This window comes from Acanthopagrus latus, chromosome 5 (genome assembly GCF_904848185.1).
Source record: "Acanthopagrus latus isolate v.2019 chromosome 5, fAcaLat1.1, whole genome shotgun sequence".
Taxonomy (NCBI): Eukaryota; Metazoa; Chordata; class Actinopteri; order Spariformes; family Sparidae; genus Acanthopagrus; species Acanthopagrus latus.
The window spans coordinates 15,169,037-15,186,884 of record NC_051043.1 but is presented as its reverse complement, the minus strand read 5'-3'; the positions used below and the strand labels follow the sequence as shown (position 1 = coordinate 15,186,884).

The 17,848-nt window shown below is 38.5% G+C and overlaps 1 long non-coding RNA gene across 16 annotated transcripts in view; it reads left to right on the top strand.

Moving 5' to 3' along the window:
* The first annotated feature begins 5,000 nt into the window (after window positions 1-5,000).
* The window catches only part of LOC119019569, a 100,217-nt gene continuing 87,369 nt past the window's right edge, over window positions 5,001-17,848 (top strand). For 12 of the 16 annotated variants that reach the window (XR_005075086.1, XR_005075083.1, XR_005075088.1 and 9 more), the window contains exons 1-2: window positions 5,026-5,168; window positions 6,684-6,826. This is a non-coding gene — a long non-coding RNA (uncharacterized LOC119019569). Of the gene's footprint in view, window positions 5,169-6,683; window positions 6,827-17,848 lie in introns of all 16 variants that reach the window. The other 4 variants (XR_005075081.1, XR_005075082.1, XR_005075092.1 and 1 more) reach the window with 4 other exon arrangements.

Below are 17,848 nucleotides of genomic sequence, written 5' to 3'. Positions count from 1 at the left end.
TCGGAGTGCAGCACCTAACTGCTCCGATGAAGCAGCTCAGTGGCTCACTATTAAGCTCTGTGTTGTGTAGCCATGCTGCTCCCAGGTGTGACGTGCCTGACTGTGCTGGAAGAAGAGGATTTTGTGTGTTTTAGAGAAGTAAAACTAAAGAAAAAGTGTACTTTTTTTCTGCATGTTTCAAGAATTAACACCACCAATTGTGCAAAAGTGGTCCACAGCAGCCGTTAATGATAAATTGACCATTCAGCGGAGCCCATCACAGGGGTCAACGGCTGCCACCACGAGAGCAGTCTGGGTGTTTTTACAGCTCCACTGTGGGCGACACCGATCTGACACACCTCACATCCCTCTCTATTGGAATAACGTGGGGGTGGTATGACAGAACACGCTCCCCCCGCTGATATCTTGTTCACCCATCGGCACCGTCCGACAGTCATAGCCGCCGCTCCGGGGAGAGCATGGCTTTATAATTGTAACCACATCCAATTAAATTTCCAATTCAGCCCCCTATTAATCAGGCCAGTGATCAGAGAGGCAGACGCTTCAGAGCATTTCCTGCAGAGACCTGTGAAGGGAGCTGTGTCAGGTTCACAACAAGAGGACCGTTTCTGAGGGGAATGTTTTTCTGCCTCTCAGCCTTTGGGGTTTATCTACGGGGGGGGGGATAGTTCTATGCCACTAAAGGTAACCAACCATTATTTGAGGGCTATATTCTGTTTGAAAACTAAGTATTTCTTTTAGGCACTGATAGTTAGGGAATTATCCTTTTTTGTCCCCTCTACTTACCTAAAGCTGGTTTTGCTGCACTTCTTGTCTAGCTATGTAATGTATGTATTTTTCTTTTAACTTTCCTAAAAGATTTTTGAAAATAAGGTTGTTTGTTCTTAGTTTTTTTTTTTTTTTTTACTTAAAGCGTCTGAATATGGCAGGACTGTACCCAAATTTGCAACATTTAAGAATTAGCCACCTGTCAAATTCATACTTGAAAACAAATGGGGGGCAGCATCCCACCAGAGTAACCACTAATTGCTGCCAACTGCAACTGCTGTTAGCTCAGTTAGCTGTGCAGCTAGCAGTCTCGACAGTGAGTTTGGGGCACTGGGGAGAGTGTTGGTGCCTATACCATCAGCACTGGAGCTTTGCACCAGGACGCTCAATGGTTAGCATTTTAGCTTCAGTAGATATTGCCACAGCACAATACTGTACATAGACACTGTAATGTCAGTACTGTTATGTCTTTACATTCTGTGGATAATTGAATTGTTGACTGCTGTTTTTGACTAAAAAACTTTACATATTGCACCTATAAGTACAATTCTGACTTCCTTGTACCGAACTTGATGATTTACATTACATTACTGCTTTGGGCTTTTTAGACATTTCTTTATAAAAAAAATAAAAATAAAAAAAAAAATCCAACAAGCAAAAATAATCTTTTGTATTTAGATTTACACACAACATCTTTACTTGTACTCAAATATGGCTTTGGAGTACTTTTTGCAACACTGAATATCAGACACTGAAGGACTTTTACTCACATACTATTTGTTGAGTTCACTTTCCCTTTTACCAAAGTATATTTTCACATGCTAGCTTTACATTTACTTTAACTGGCAGTCAACAACTTTTTGTGCTTCAACTTAAATGTTTCCCTCTGAAGTAATTGTTGATTTATTCATTAGGCTTCCCCTTCATGGTAAGTGATTATGTCTCATAAACTCACTGTCTCAGGTCTGAACACAGACATTTTTTTAGTAGTCTCCATGTTCAAGCCATGAAATTATTATTATTATCATTTCAGACTTTAGAAAAAAAAACCTTGAGAGCAACAGAAGACACAGTGCAACTTTTTCCCCCACAGTATAATCCACAGGATGAGCAAATTAAATATCATGTTGTTGGAGTCGCCCTGTGTTTGGCCTTCCTTTTGGCCCTGATAAAAAAGTGGGATGTCGTCTGTCCTGCACATTATATCAGTGTCATCACGTCTGCCCATTACATTAAATCATTTACCCATATGTCATAACCCAAAGTATTGGGGTGTGACAACTGAACTGATATTGGGACAGTGTAATAATCATAATCCATCTAATGGATCAGGATGATCTAATCCATACATAGTTAAAGTTGAGCTGGGGGCTGCTAAATCCTCATGCAGCTGCCCACCAAACAATAACAGAAATGAAAGTCGCTGTGGTGAGCTACCTTTTTTTGTAATCCCCATGATGAGTTCAAATGTAAGAGAAAGCGCGTTTTGTTGTAGGACAAAGTGTAATCTGCGCGACAGTGGGGGCCGCTGCATGTCAGTGACAGTCACCCCCGTCATCTCTGAGGGAATTTGAAGCAGCTTTAATCTAAAGTATCTTATAGCTTCAGCATTTATCACCTCGATCAAAGAGGTTTTATTTTCACCCCAACACATTTTCATCACACTTAGATGCTGATTACATTTTTTAAAAATTAAATTGCTTTTTAGCTTCATTATTAAAAAAAATGCACAAGGAAAGCTACAGAATATTCATTCATCTAGTCAAGACATTGATAACAAAGCTGTCAAGTGTCAGATAGATTTGACGCTTGAACCCAAGTATGAACTTTGATGATGAGCTCATATGCAACATGAAATTTCTATGCCAATGGAAACCTTTTTCAGTCTCCCATTGGAGTGTCAGTCATCATAAAGTTGTAGAGGAGGTGCAAGAGTTTTCCAAGGATGAAAGTTAAAGTGTTTAAATATATGATGAATTTTGGGAAAACATGTATGAATGACTAAGAGTATTCCCATAAGATGAAATAATGCAGCTGTGAAAATCAGCTTCAACATCATATAGCTTAAATTAAACTTGTGGGTAAGATGATGCAGAACATATATGATACTGTCAGACATTATATGTCTTTTTTTTATCAATTAAAACATTTTTTTATCCTGTGAGGTCAAACTCATGTCTCGTAATGCCAATTTTATTTGACATTTTTCTATATCCTTCAGTCTGTGTAAGTAACAAAGTTAAAGCAAGCTAACACGATCAGTATTAAAAGGATAAAATTAACTTAAACTCAGCTGTGGGAATGGTACGAAGCATCAACAGAAGGTGTGGTTTTAAACAGCTTTAGCTGCCATTGTAAAGAACCCGGTGACTGCATGGTCAGAAGCTGCAGAGGCCCACCGGGCTGACTCATAAGTCCATTGTCACTCAGCATGTGAAACACGGATAAGTCCCCAGGCTGAACAATGGATTGAGGCCCCTGTAAAGGCATCTGACATGCTTTAGCTCAGATTAGTGCGTAAAATATAGGTTATCCTCTGATTTAGGTGACAAATGTCCTTCGTAGAAATGTGACAGCGATTTGACTAAGTGCCATTGTTTTAAAGCCTCCGCCACAATATGGTTGATATGTAGGGTAGGGTGAAGTAGGCACATAACTCATTATCTAAATCTACTGCAAACCTGAAAACATTATTATATTAATCGCAGGAAGGTCAAAGGTCAGAGCGACAGAAAATGCTTTGATAATCATCTTAGGCAGAAATTCTAGAAATAAAACAAACATTTTAGAATAATTTGAATAGAAAATAACTCAGTGGGAACAGGTTGGATTAAAGATCAATCAGTGGATACAATAATGTAAAACAACTGGGCACAAAAATTAATTCAAACCATTAATTGCTCAATAACTCAGTAACTGTACATATAATATTAGACCAGAACAGAAGCTCTATTGTTTTACTACCCGTTGCTTTTAATTCACACATTTGCATTTGTGATAGGGGGTAATTAGGATCTATTTATTATTCACACAATCCCTCATAAAAGGCTAATGAGCATTTGTTTTGACGACAGTAAAAATGCAAGAGAAAACGATTTATATTTGTTAGCACTCACAGGTCATTATGCTGTAGCCATTTGTCAGGGGCGTAGCATCCCCTGCTTGATCTGAGTCAGGAAGAGAGCTCACTCATTTGCTCCTCCTCTCAGGATGGACTGATCTGCCCGACAATGTGTCTTCCCACCAGGGGTCCATCTGTAATTCTGAGAGGCCTAGGGTTTATTATCATTATTATTATTATTATTATTATTATTATTATTATTATTATTTGCTATTGAATGACTTCACACCTCACTATCCAGCTTAGTAGTCCTGTTTCAAGTAATTCCTTCATATGTTTTTTAATATTTTTTTTTATTCTAAAATACTTTTCTGATGTTTAGATTTTTATTTGTTTTGCCTTTTGATTCTGAGGTGGCTATGGCTAAGGAGGAGGAAGAGCAGGCCGCCAACTAATCGGAAGGCCAGCGGTTAAATTCCAGGATCTCCCTGGTTGCATGTCGATGTGTCCTTAGGCAAGAAACTGAACCCCAAATTATTTCTGATGAGCAGGTTGGCACCTTGCATGGCACCCTCTGCCATCAGTATATGAATGTGTGTGAAGACTTGTAAAGCAAATTGAGTGATCAGTAGACTCGTGAATCGATATAAATGCAAGTCCACAACCCATTCTTGTTCAATTGATACTGTGACTTTAAACTGCCATTGATTTTTTATTTTTGTGTGAATCCTCTGAAAGAGAAATGAACACTTTTGGATAGCTAAAATGGACCAAGATTTATATTTTTGGAGATTCGTAATACTCTTACACTACTGTGGGTTGAGCAAGCCATATATTATTATTGGCTGAGAGCACTGTTAATCCAGCAAAAACTCTACCTAACATGCCAACTCCATACTCCATTATTTCAATTAAATGGTCTTTTTAAAATGTACAGTATCAGTAGTTAAAGCACATATTTGTGGTGAAGCCTCACTGTCATCTTGGAAAGAAGATGAGGCAGGAGCAGGGTGTGGAAGAGACAACTACAGCTGTCATAGGATGAGACACTTGTCAATCAAGCAAACACAGGCGAAAAATATTTATTCTTTTGGCTGAATTGTTGAAAACTGGCTAACTGACTAACAGCTGAATTAAACTAGCCATTATGAAAAAAAAAATGAAACGTAAAGCTTTTTATTTTAGTGTGATTTTGTATTTCTGGGAAGTTGTCCTTGTCACTCAAAGTCCCGCCCCCTCTACGTGCTGCTTCATTAGCTTGAATCTTCTGGAAGCTCCAGCCAGACCAGCATGTTAGCCTACCTACTACCTGGACTTCAGACGAGAAAAAAGTCGAAGGGTATGATGAAAACAAACTTATATAGTGAAGCTAATGTTATAGCAACTAACCGAACAAATTAAGTCCAGCCAAACACATATATTTAGCTAGTTAGTCTGTCTAGTTAGCCTGTCTAGGTTTGTTAGGCTTGCTAACCTCAGTGTTTTAGCTTCAGACTAGCCAGACTATAGACATAATATGAGCCAGACTAGCAGGTAGCTGCTTCTGTACTGTAGGACAACTAGTTAGCAGTAACTCACTGAAAAATACTTCACACCATGGCTTTGCATGAATGAGAATGAGGCCTTGGCATGTATCTTTTTTTTTTTTCTTTCTTTTCTTTTTCTTTTTTCTTTTTTAAAGAAATTGTCGCCAATCAAAATTAGCCTGTATAACTTACTCTGAAATATAGGCTTGGTGATTTGCCCATTAATCTTAACTCAAGCATTGTCATTATTCTGACTTAAGGACTGATTTATGCCTGAAAGATGGTTTAAATGTAAAAACACATTTTACTAGTGAAGTGAGAACTATTGTACAAGAAACATTATTACAATAGGATCTACCTATCAACAGTACTGATAATAAAATATGGAAATAAATGACATTGAACCAATTGATAAATACAACGCCACAATATTATACTCAATTCTGAAGGGAAAAAAAATTGTATGACCTTAAGCAACTTCCTACAGCATCACAGTCTGGCTGCAGTCAATAATGCTGATCAGTTGAATTTTCCCAATGTTGTGAGTGTACAGAATTGTATTATTGATGAACATTAGGGGCAGCTGATGGACTTCAGTCGTAAGTTAAGTAGTGTTGAAATAAGGGAGTTGATATACTAGGACATTTCATGACTTGTGCCACTCCTCAGAGGCTAATCTGAGTTGTTAGCTGGTGGGAACGGTGAATAGCATACAGAGTGATAAACTTCTTGTTAGCTCGTTGCCTCTTCTGTGTTTAATTTTAACAGGTAAGATAATTGTAGTCAGTCATGATTTGTTTAACTTGATATAAGGTAATATTTTTATATTTGTTTCATTGATTTGGCTCCATCCTTTTCTTTTGTTTGGGCTCCTTTGTTATGTCATTTTGTTTATGATGTGTTGTATGATGTGATGAAGTTTGTGAACCTATAATCAACATCTTTTCAACAATAAATGACAGTAAATGCCTGATTACACCCATGTTATGTTGCTTCCCTTACGCCTAGTGTCTTTTGGGTTGTACCAAGGGTGAATATCAGAAAGCTCTCCCTCAATGCAGAGCTGAGACAAAGGTTAGAGGGTTGGTGAACTAGCATGTCTTCAATGTCCCAGAGGCCTGCTGGCCTTCACCTGTTCCCTGTCCTCCTCTCCTCCACGAGTTTTCCCCCCTGCCCCTCAACAGACGTCTTATCAAACGTGACTGATTGCTGTAATCTGGACTGGAGCCATTAAGCAAATTACCTGAATCATTGCGAGGATTAGTCTCATTAACACATGATTAGCATCAAATTAAAATAATGAGTGTTTAACTTGTGATGTCTTCCAGTTGTTAGAACAGCTTGATCAGCCACGCCAGGCTGACAGAGGGGACAGCCCACTGTGTCAGGGATCCTGAGGTGACGGAGGCCAACCAGGTGCAGGGATGGACTATCCAGTGCCCTGGCAGTACTCAAAGTTGACCAACTAAAAGTGAGTGTCCCCTAGAAGGTTTTTGATGAGAAAAATGTGAAGGCACTGCGCTTGGCTGAAAAAGAGAGGCCATAGGAGTTTGGCCTCACTTTTCAGAGTCAAGTTTATGGATGTGAGATTAAAACTCCGCACTTGTTATGGGACCATGGAATTGATCCTAATTTTCAAGTATGTCACAGGGATGTTCGTTCATTTGCTACACTTATTCAAAACCAATGCAGTCTATAACACAACAGTCCTGCAGTAAATCCTACCTTCAGATATAATGTTAGCCTGGAAGTAGCCTGCAGTGCTTTTGAGTTTTATTATGTTATACTTACAGGTGTTTCCATTATTTTGCCCACACCATTTATATCAATCAAGATAGGCGGAAAAAAAACATAAAACCTCGCCACAAGGTTTTCCATGAGAAAAAACCATCATGTTATCACATATTGGCATTGATCGTTTCATTGAGGAAGTCTGATTACTGTAGATAAGTTTGAGTTTTAGCAGTGAACTAACTACATAATATTGCCAAATATCATAGTTACAGGGGAGACAGTATATTTGCCCTGGGTGCGTGTTTGCTGTTATCTTGTCTCAGCTACTTCTTTGCATTTGTCAGCAAAACTAGATTCATCTTAATTCATAACTGCACTGTGTGGCAAACTTGGACAAAAGCAAAAGGTTACCCAGTTTTTTTTACTGCGGTCAAAGTATGCTTTGAGAAAATAAGGAGAGCTGAACATTAAATGTTGGAGAAAGTAGGGAGTTGCGATTGTGAAAAAGTGTGTCGCTGACTTTTAAAAATGCTTCCTCTATCCTAAATGATTAAACAAACCAGTGGTATGAAACACAGAAACAATGAAATAAGTGAACAAGCAAACTTCTAAACTGAAAACATGCTTTTAAGAATGTCATTGAAGTCAATTACCTACCTGCTCTGACCTGCTGGGATCACTACGCCTTCTTCTAAATTCAGTGACAGGACAAGCAATAGACAAATTATGTTCTGTCTGCACGTCACCTTGAAACTGGCCTGCAGCACAGCACTTTGAGCATTCTCACAGATGTCAGTCAAGTCGCTCTGTGTCCCCTGAAGATACCCTTCACTGAGATTCTTCAGAAAGAAGGACATGATTTTGGGTCTGTTTTTATAATGCAAATTTGCCCTAGTCATTGTTTTGTGGCTTTTTTAAAAATTCCATAGGGAGCCTTTTGGTTATCCTCTCAAACTCCCTCTTCTTCAACATCTTTAAAATTTGCATGAAAACCAGGGATGTTGAAGCAAATTATGTCTTAAATGCAACTTCACACTGGAGTTAAACTTTCACCTTCAATAAAATGTAAAATATGCATCTGCATTTGTTATTTTTAATACAGTTGTTAAATTTTAAAACTTTCTGATTTGCAATTTTTTTTACTGGGCCTACTCTTTAAATTCTGCACATCCTGTGTTTGCTAAAGACAATGTTTTTTTTTATTTATTTCTGACAACTTTGTTGATTGCATACAATTCATACATTGAGCTCTATTGGAGTATATACAGCTTTATATATATTTAATATTCATACAACCTTGTTTGTCTTTGTGGTTTCTGCTTTTTCCTACTTAGGGCTTCTATCTGCTTAAATGATCCCTATTTTTCATAGGGGATGATGGTGTAATTACAATCTGCATATGAAATGAAATAAAATGAAGTAATGTGTAAACTCTCTGCATAGAACTGTAAGAGAAGTTTCGTTGCTAGCAAGAGCTTAACAAAGTTCAGCTTGATGTCCGCGTATAACCCCACTTCAGTGTGGATAACAGGATTGGACAAGGCTTTCTACTGTTTTCTCAAACCCTAGACTCTGTAGACAGTCAGTAACATCTGTCAAACCATAATTAATCAACATTCGCAGATGTTGCTTCCATGCAACCTGTTGACATTTCCTCAAAAAGCCCCTTGCAACAGAGAACATCTGATTACATGAGTAAATAGTAAAATGTTGCATTATCATCCTCACAATCCCCCCCCTTCACCTCATGAAGTGAAGATGAACAAATGGCTCGAAGCAGGCAGGGAGTGTAATGCACCTTCTGCTTTTATCTCAACAGGAGATTTATTTTAATACCACAAATGCATATTTAGTAACCGCTAAGTGTAGTTAAAAACTATAATGCTAACCTGCTGCTTGGAGATTATGGACCCTGAATTACATTATGTTTTATCAGAGGGGTGGGGGAGTATGGATGTCAAGTGCTCGCCCGGCAGCACGATTTAATATCATTCGCAGCGAGTACAATTCCTTTTTGCACTAATGAAAACAATAGCAGCACTAAACACTCCAGCCTACATTTAATTTAATCTTTGAGGGATTATCTTCCTCGGCTAATGTCAGAGTGTAAGACGGCCCGTGAATATTAAATACATTTCCTCTGCAGATGCTCTGACAACAACGGCGGGATAATGTCAACAGATTTTTTTCTGAGTTTCTTCATATGGGTGGAATTACTTCATGAAACATTTATGGGGAAGCGCTTGTCTTTGCTGAGTTTTCCATTACGCTTGAATGTCATGACACAAAGAGGGCGGAGTTAGAGGATAACATTTGTGTTAATGGCCTTGTGTTCCTTTGGCTTTGGCTAAATTAAAGAGCTTAGCAAATCCATCTTTACCGTGACTGTACTGCAAGTGGTTGAAGGGAGGAGAAAGTCACTGCAGCATTGGGCAGAATATTATGAGTGTAGGGTCACTCTGAAGGACTGATTCAGTGAGCATTAGAGCTGCAATGATGAGTTGATTAATTAATCATAAGAAAAATGAATGCCATCTGTTTTTTTCTTTTTTGATCAATTTATTTTCCAGGCTTCTTCTATATTCTAGCTTCTATAATGGAAGAATTTGTTGCTCGTCTTTGAGAGTGTTTAGCTTCTGGACTGTTGAATAGACAAAATAAGCCATTTAAGACAAAGACAAATCTTTGACCTTTTATAGACATAAGATGGCGTTGCTGAGACTGTAGAAACCAGCGGGAGTGAGCTAAATTTTGAGAGCAACCGAAAAAAATCCTACTCCGACTTCCTATAAACTTCTTCAGCAGTGTCACTTGACTGCCAAACATGGCAGGGGGCTTTAAGGTGCCTATGCTCAGGGATGCTTTATTGTATAATCCATCATTGTTTGTAAGCTGTTATGAATTGTTAGACTGCAGTCTGGGATGCAAAGCTGTTTCATCAGCAGGCGACAGTAGTAACGGTATACTTTCCAGAACTGAGCAGCCAGAGGGAGTTTTAGAGTGTAAGTCAGCCTCAAAATGGCGTTTTATTTACTGAAGACACTGATGAAGTAGACAAACTTAACAGCCACATCCAAAAGGCACTAGCATTTGGTTAGTGGCTGATGATAATTTCCCCACATTGTTGCTACCGAGCCCATCTGTGATCTCTGTAGCAGCGATCAGTATTTCTCACTGAGAGCACTGTTGTGTTTGGCGCACTGTTTTCCCTTGCAAGTGAATGAAAAGTCATCCTAAGGACATAGCGACACTGCCTAATTGCAGTTGATTAATAAAATACTAGCGCGGGCAGCAGTTGGCAACTCCATTATTATGTTTCTCAAACAGATTAATTGCACTGAACAATATGAGGCTGCCACCAGCGATAGCGAGACTTGGGATACAAAGGCAGTCATCAAGACTGAGCCTGGATCGCATTAGTCAATTTAAATAGCTCACTCAGTGATTACTCTCATGCACAATTTCAGTCCGAGGTGCAGGGATGTGGTGGTATGAGCTAACAGATGCTCAAACTACTAAAGCATGTACAAGTGATTGGACTTTCTCAATACAAGAAACATTTACATCAGTAAATCTAATCACTGTCAGTTCGATCAGTATCCGTTTGTTGACCGTAACGTGAGATCCACATTTTTTAGACTCACAGTGCTGCCTGCCTCTGTAGTTTGGGCTGGAGGTTCAGGCTCTGTTAATGAACTTAGGCTGAGGGGAAAAGGGGCTCCCTTCTCTCGACAGCAAATAGCCAAGGGCAATAGCCGATAACTAATGTGTGGAATATTGCAATTAGCATGGCGAAGTACTTACAGGGATCAAATTAAAAAATTCATTAACGCGCGCACTTAATTAAGAAACACTTTTCGGTTTACATGATAAATTATGACACCTATTAAATCTTCCACTACAAGCTGTAATGGCCTTCTTTGCTCCTGGGTATAGACAGTGTTTCCTTTCAGGTTCAAGGAACTCTCCAAGGACCTCAAGTATTTATTAAAGAGTTTTATTAGGAATAATGTTTCCCTGCAAGGGATACAGGAGCAGCCATTTTAGGGAAGATGTGCAGTTTGTCTTTCCCCCCCCTTTTGCTGCTGTTGCACCTCAGCATCTTGTCTGAACATGTCACCCTTAATTGAAACAGGATTGGAAGGAGCCTTGAGTCAGATGTATTGTTTAAGGGAAATTAAAATAATGAATTAAGGGGAGTTTAAACTTTCATGTTAGAGATGTAGCTATTATAAGTCCTACAGCACTTTCCACTGCAGGCGTGTTGAGCTACTTGTGTCTGTTCTGTTGTGTTCTGCTGTTACTTTTTTTAGCCATTAGACAGTTTTAGACTGAGAGATATGAAACCTTTATCCTACAAAGTATCTCCCTAACCATCTCAAGTCATGCTCAGACAAGTGAAACAGTTTTAAAAAGGGTTTTAATGTTCTTGTTTTTTTAAAGGGACAATTCAGAAGTAAACATACATATTTTTTCTCCCTTTCTCTTTTCTCTTTCTCTCTGGATTGTCTTGGTGTAACTTGATTAACCATTCAAGAACTTAATGGTTGCTGGGTGAAGGAAGGAACCTTATTGCTATTACCGTAGCTATAATAACCTTTATTTATGTACACCTCAACTAACATTCATACTCCACTTCAGCAACCGATTTTGATGTCATAGTCATACAGAAACAGTCCCACTGGAACGGAGCACTGGCACTTTTTTGATCCCAAGATGAGCACTAACAGGGATAAACCAGCAGTAAATGACAGTTATTATTTGAGCCTTTGTTTTAACACACATACACATTCAGTGAAGCTGTTTGTTATTGATTTTAAAATGTATTTTTATATATATCTTTCTTGTCTTTTCTCCATTTGTCCTTATATATTTACACATCAACACAAGCACTAAAGGAGTGGATTATTCTGTCAATCCAAATAGTTATTGCTGGTGTAGATTCATTAATTGGTGGTTTGGCTGCAGCCTGCAGTATTCTCAATTGGAAATGACTGCGTCTTTATGCAGACTCACAGAGGAAAGTATGTGAGAAGACGCCAGCTGATAAGCACACAATGTGTGTTGAAGTTTGGTCTCATAGCGGAGGCACCGCTGTGTTCAGAGGCGGCTGTTCAGCTCCCTGAGTGGGGAAGCCCTGCGGCCTTAATCATCTCATTTATATACCAAGGATGGTTCCACACACCAGTAAATATTAAACTGATCATCCCAAACAAGCAAGTAAATAAATCTCATTTGCAGAGCAGCCCTCCACAGATGAACCTATTGGTACACAACAGAATATGGGGAAATTATATCAACGCAGGCGCCTGCGGTGGCCTTAATGTGCCAGTGCTTCCTCATAACAGTCAAGAAGCTCTAGACAGGAGGCCTCTTGAACTTTGATTGGCTCAAGTGGACATCCTAGACGGCCTCTTCATTTTAGCAATTTGGGTCTTTCAGTCTACCCAAAATGGCCTCTGAGCCTCGGTGCATACAGATACAGCATTTGCCATGGCAAAAATAATCATTCACAAGCTAAATATGTTTTATTAAATTCCTGCTTTATTGATTGATCTTTCCTAAGTAGGGCTTTGATATTGCCCAATCTAACTACTCTATATGTACTCTATTTTAGTCTCTTTTATCATGAAGAGATTACTGAAAGGGGCTTCAAGGTGGTCAGAACCAGTGTTTGAGAGTGAGCCGCCAATCTCCTGTGATGCTGTACAAAATAAGTGGGAACAGATATAAATGAATTGATTCAGATATTATTCTCTTTATTATAGCGTAAATTTTTTGTTTATGATGATATTTAAATCGGTATAGGAAAAACTAATTCCATCTTATGTTGATATATTATCCGAGCATCAGTCAGCACAAAATAAACAATTATTTTCATATATAGCTTCCCATTAATCGAAGATAAAAATATCTATTTTGACAAGTTTCTCAGTTTTGCATGTAGTTAAAGCATTTTGCCTTCAGAGACAATTAAGATCTTGGGTGTTGAATCAGACTATTCGACAGACAGAGAGTTCAGGGTTCGACAGCTCCCTTCTGCTGTTGCTTCATGGCTGATCTTACACTATATCATCTATGATTACTCCAGCATTGCATGGCTTAGCTACCTCTTTCTTCATCAACCCTTTGGGTAAATAATTGCCAGAGCGTGTGACAAAATGGCCGGTGGATAAGTCATGAGGGTGCAAATGTGCGGTTAATTTGAAGCCTTGATGCAGGCCGTGGCTCACTTCTGTTAGATTATTTCAAACAAGTGTCCAGAGCCATGTGCCATGACTAAATTATTAACTGTGTATTTCATAATGTTACTGACAATATGTTAACGTGTTTTTTCACCTCCCCCCGCCGTGAACAGATGGGTCCTTTTACTTTATTTTCCACATCAACTATGATTATTTCTTTGTGCCAAAAGCCACCTGCCGTTCCTTGGTCTCTGTTCTAATTATTTATGTTGGTAACACACAGCAGGACTTGTTATCAGTTGGATGGTATCTTAATAAAGGAAGGCACATCAACATATTGACATCATGTTCAAGGGGAAAATTTATCATCACGCAAAAGCGGGTAGAGGGGGGTACCAGAGCGGATCAGGCCATGTGCCAACACCTCCAAATCTGACCTCCTTTTGTTCCCCGACTCCTGAGTTCCCTTTCCAGCACACATCTGAGAAACCATGTGATGATAATTAGGTGAAAGCCCATTAAAAAGTCAAATAAGAGAGAATACATTATCATTGAGGCACTGGGACCTGATGATTTTCAGTTGCGTGTGACAGAAAAGGACGAAGGCGTCCAACTGCTGCTTGGAAAAGATAAAAAGTAATTCCTTGTTTGTGGCATAGAAAGGGTGTGATCACACCTGGTATTGTTTCTTTTGTCCAATTCAGAGGGGAAAGTTTAGCTGCACTCTTTAATTTGGTCTGATACAGCTCACATGTAATTGCTGTTGTAAAAAGTCATGTGAACTCTTGGGTGGATCTTTTATTGAAGTTGTCATGAAATCTCTATAATTTTGGTTAAAGTATTATTATTAGTCTCAGGAAGTAGGAAGTTTATCTGTGCCTAGCTTTTCCAGAAAATACTTGTACAACTGTTTTCTTATCTGTTACCTCATAACGTAAATAACTAATAACTAGAGTAGTAGTGTTGCACTCAGCACAAGACAAAAACAAGATAACACTTTAGTTTTAGCCCTCCCTATCTTCACCAGTGCAGCTGGAGGCAACTAGTTGTTGGTAAAAGTTGGGGAAAGATCTCTGTCATGATTTGTGCGTCCTCCTTTGCTATATTTTTATTTTTTATTTTATCTTGAACTTGTCTTTTAACCGGTTATCATTGCAATCACGTGGTACTAAAGCACAAAGAACTGGAAAGAAATGGTTCACTGTAAACTTTCCATTGCAGTGGCTAAGGGGTTAAATTTGTTGCCTTACAGAGAGGAATTCTTTGGTTTAAATCTCCTCCCAGGTCTTTTTTGTGAGAAGTTTTCTTGATTTTCTTTGTGTACCGTAGGTGTTACAAATTTGTGGTGTGCTATGACTGTAATGGTTTGTTCAGTTCTTGAATTCATTCATCTTTGAAAAGAGGCTGCATTCTTGATCAGTCAGTACTGTAGTTTTGGGTTGCTTAAGTTGGTTGGTCGGTTTGGACCCCATACATTTCACCTGGAAGATGAAATATTGTTTATCAGTGGGTACCCCCATGTAGTTATGTAAGAATATGGGGATAATATTTTAATACTGATGGGCAAAAAGTTTAAAATGCTCTTTTAAATAAAAGCTTTTCTGACTTAGCCAAATAAACCAAATAAAAAGAAGAAACACTGCAGAGAAAAAAGGCACAGAAAAAAAAAAAAAATCTCTGCTCCATCAATGCCTATTAGGACACGGGGGAAACATTACATCAGCCATTCCCAACAGAGTTAGAGAATGGAGATAGAGTCAAATATCACAAATAAAAGTAGCAATTAAGTTAAGTATTAATGGCATTTCAAAGCATCCTGTCGTGGGGATGGGGTCACTATTAATCAGAGCTCCACTGTTCTGAAATGTAGAACACTTGCAATTAAACATACTCAATTCTTTAATCCCCGGGAGTTAAAATGAATGCACCATAATTACAATTTCACATGTACAGCTCTGCTTGTTTCTAATGTGACTGGAAATAGGTTCAAAAATATGTCATTGATGACGGTTGGTGCATTATAATTACAGATTCCTCTATCCTTTCAAAGCTTTTCTATCCATTCTGGGCCAAATACAAAAGCCACCGTATTACCCCACGAGGGCAGTAAGCCACTGTAGCACTCCCATTACGAAGCCAGATTTAAAAGGGTTACAAAACCTTTATCTACCCATTTAAGAACATATATGGGCTCACTGTATCCACAAGAGTGCAGTGAGGAAAAGCCATTGTAGAGCTCAGACAATGCACTGACCATAAATCTATAATAGCCTTTAGGATTAAAGAATATGCTCTTTGAGTTTAATTACATATTGCTTCTGAGAGGTTTACCCCGCTGGGACAGAGAGGCACACTGCCGCTCCTGTGACTGCAGATGAGGGACAGACGGCTAGAAAATTAACAGAAGGATTTATTTAATCTCAACTAGTGAAAGTTTTTAGTGTGTTAATGCACCCATGCTCACTGCCATGTGAATGGAGTTTGGTTAACAACAGGCCAACTTACAGTATATCTTATAAAGAGATACATACGGCACACACATATCTATGGATGCAACACCCACATGCAACACATAATATCAAACCCTCCTGCTCTCACCATGGTACAACATATACTCACTTATTTTCTCTTCCTGTTACTATGCAAGAATATTCATGCAAATCATTGTCCAATTGCAGTAACATGATAGTGGTTTAACTAAATCCCTGTCACACAAGCTCTTTTAGATTTGTTGTTTAAAACACTAAGGTTGGAGTACACAGTAAATCTACAGCCAATCAAAACATTTTTTAGACTACTGTCCCATAATTATCGAAACAAAAGAAACAAGAAACTGCTTATTGCTGGGCAGCGCAGCGTTGGCTGGTTTCTTTTGTAGTTTTTATATTTTACATTGGCAGCAGTAATGGCAGTAGTCACAGTTTTGTTGGCGGCTATTGGCGCCTTCCTGGTGGTATTTCACATAATATAACAAGAAGTTTTCTTTGGCACTACCTGTTAGAATACACTGTAGAGCTGAGAGAGTTTTGATTAAACCCGTTTTTGGACAAGGTGTATCTGACATTGTTGAAAAGACAATATGATCACAAATCTAGATTACAATAATTTTATTTATCCATTTATAAATGTATGTTTTTAATCAGCTGGTGTCTGGCATGTCCTTTTATCACTCTGGCTTATCTTTTTTTATTTTTTATGATTATGGACTCCTTGACTAAACTTTTGTTTGAAAATTTGGCCTACAATCTGGTCAAATGCCAGCGGGTGAAGGTATGCTTATTTTAATGGGATTAGACGATGTATGTATTGAATTTATCTCATGAAAACCAGGGATGCTCCATATGTTTTTTTTTCAGGAGATACAGTATATATGATAAAAAGCAGTCCATAACCTGTAGTTTCTGTTCAAGAAAGTCTACACTATATGAGGCCATCCCGGTACAACATAATAACATGAGCATGACTATAGTATGCTGTGCTTGTCCTCCTTCTTCACTATTTATTGGTGGATAACAAAACAACATTGCGATCATGTATTACTAAAGCAAAAAAAACAAAACAAAAAAAAACCAAATGGTTCATTAGGTCTGTTTTGATGCCTTACAGACAAAAGTGATTTAAATCAACCTCCTCTCTCCACAAATCAACTTTATAGGTGCATACCACCACCCTAATGCATTGTAGTATTTAGATGCAGAGCTTTTTAGTCAGTGAAAACAATTTGGCTTCACATTTTTTGACAATACAGATAAAAAGCCAATAATATAAATATCCAATATTCGGCAGATAATTTATTGGTTCAATAGACAGTAAAACGTGCATCACTATTAAAGACTGAAGTGAATTTAGGTTGGTAAATGGCTCAATGTTGGTACTGCAATAAATGCTGTTTATTGTCCTGTCCTATGGCATTACATCCTGAAAGAGGGGTCAATAATGTTCACAGTTCAGCCCCTATAACATCAACAACCCATTTCCAGCACTTTGTTTGTAGCATTTAATAGTCTAAGCTGGCGATGGGAGTGATGTTGTTCATGTTTCTAGTTTGGAGTGATCGTTTGCGTGAGCAACAATAGAACAGAGTACAATGTTAACGAGTACAAGATAGGAAACACCACGTACAACAAGAGCAAAACAAGAGGTTGTGGCTTTCTGTTGTCAAAAAGCTGCTTGATATAAGTTTGGCAAAGAGCAACACTGAGCCCTGTGTGATTATTATAGTAGCATCTTTAGTTATTTCTTCCTCCACATCCTTTGATCAGGTGAGATTTAGTATCATTGCAGGTGAATGTTCACTCTGTGCTGCTGAGCCTTTTGGAGGCGACAGGTGTGTTGAGGAAACAGTGGAGGAGGGCCATGTGTTTCTTCTTCTCTAAAGGGACAGTGGAGTGCCTAATGTAGGTTAACACCTGCTTCATGAATGTAATATTTGAGTGAACTTTTTTTAAAACTCCCATTGTGCTACACAGCAGACATTTGAGTTTGTAGAGGATCTGTATGAGCTGGGATCACCTTTTAACAAGCATTTTTTTAATGATAGGTGTGCTTACTGAGTACTTTGAGACTCGTCAGGT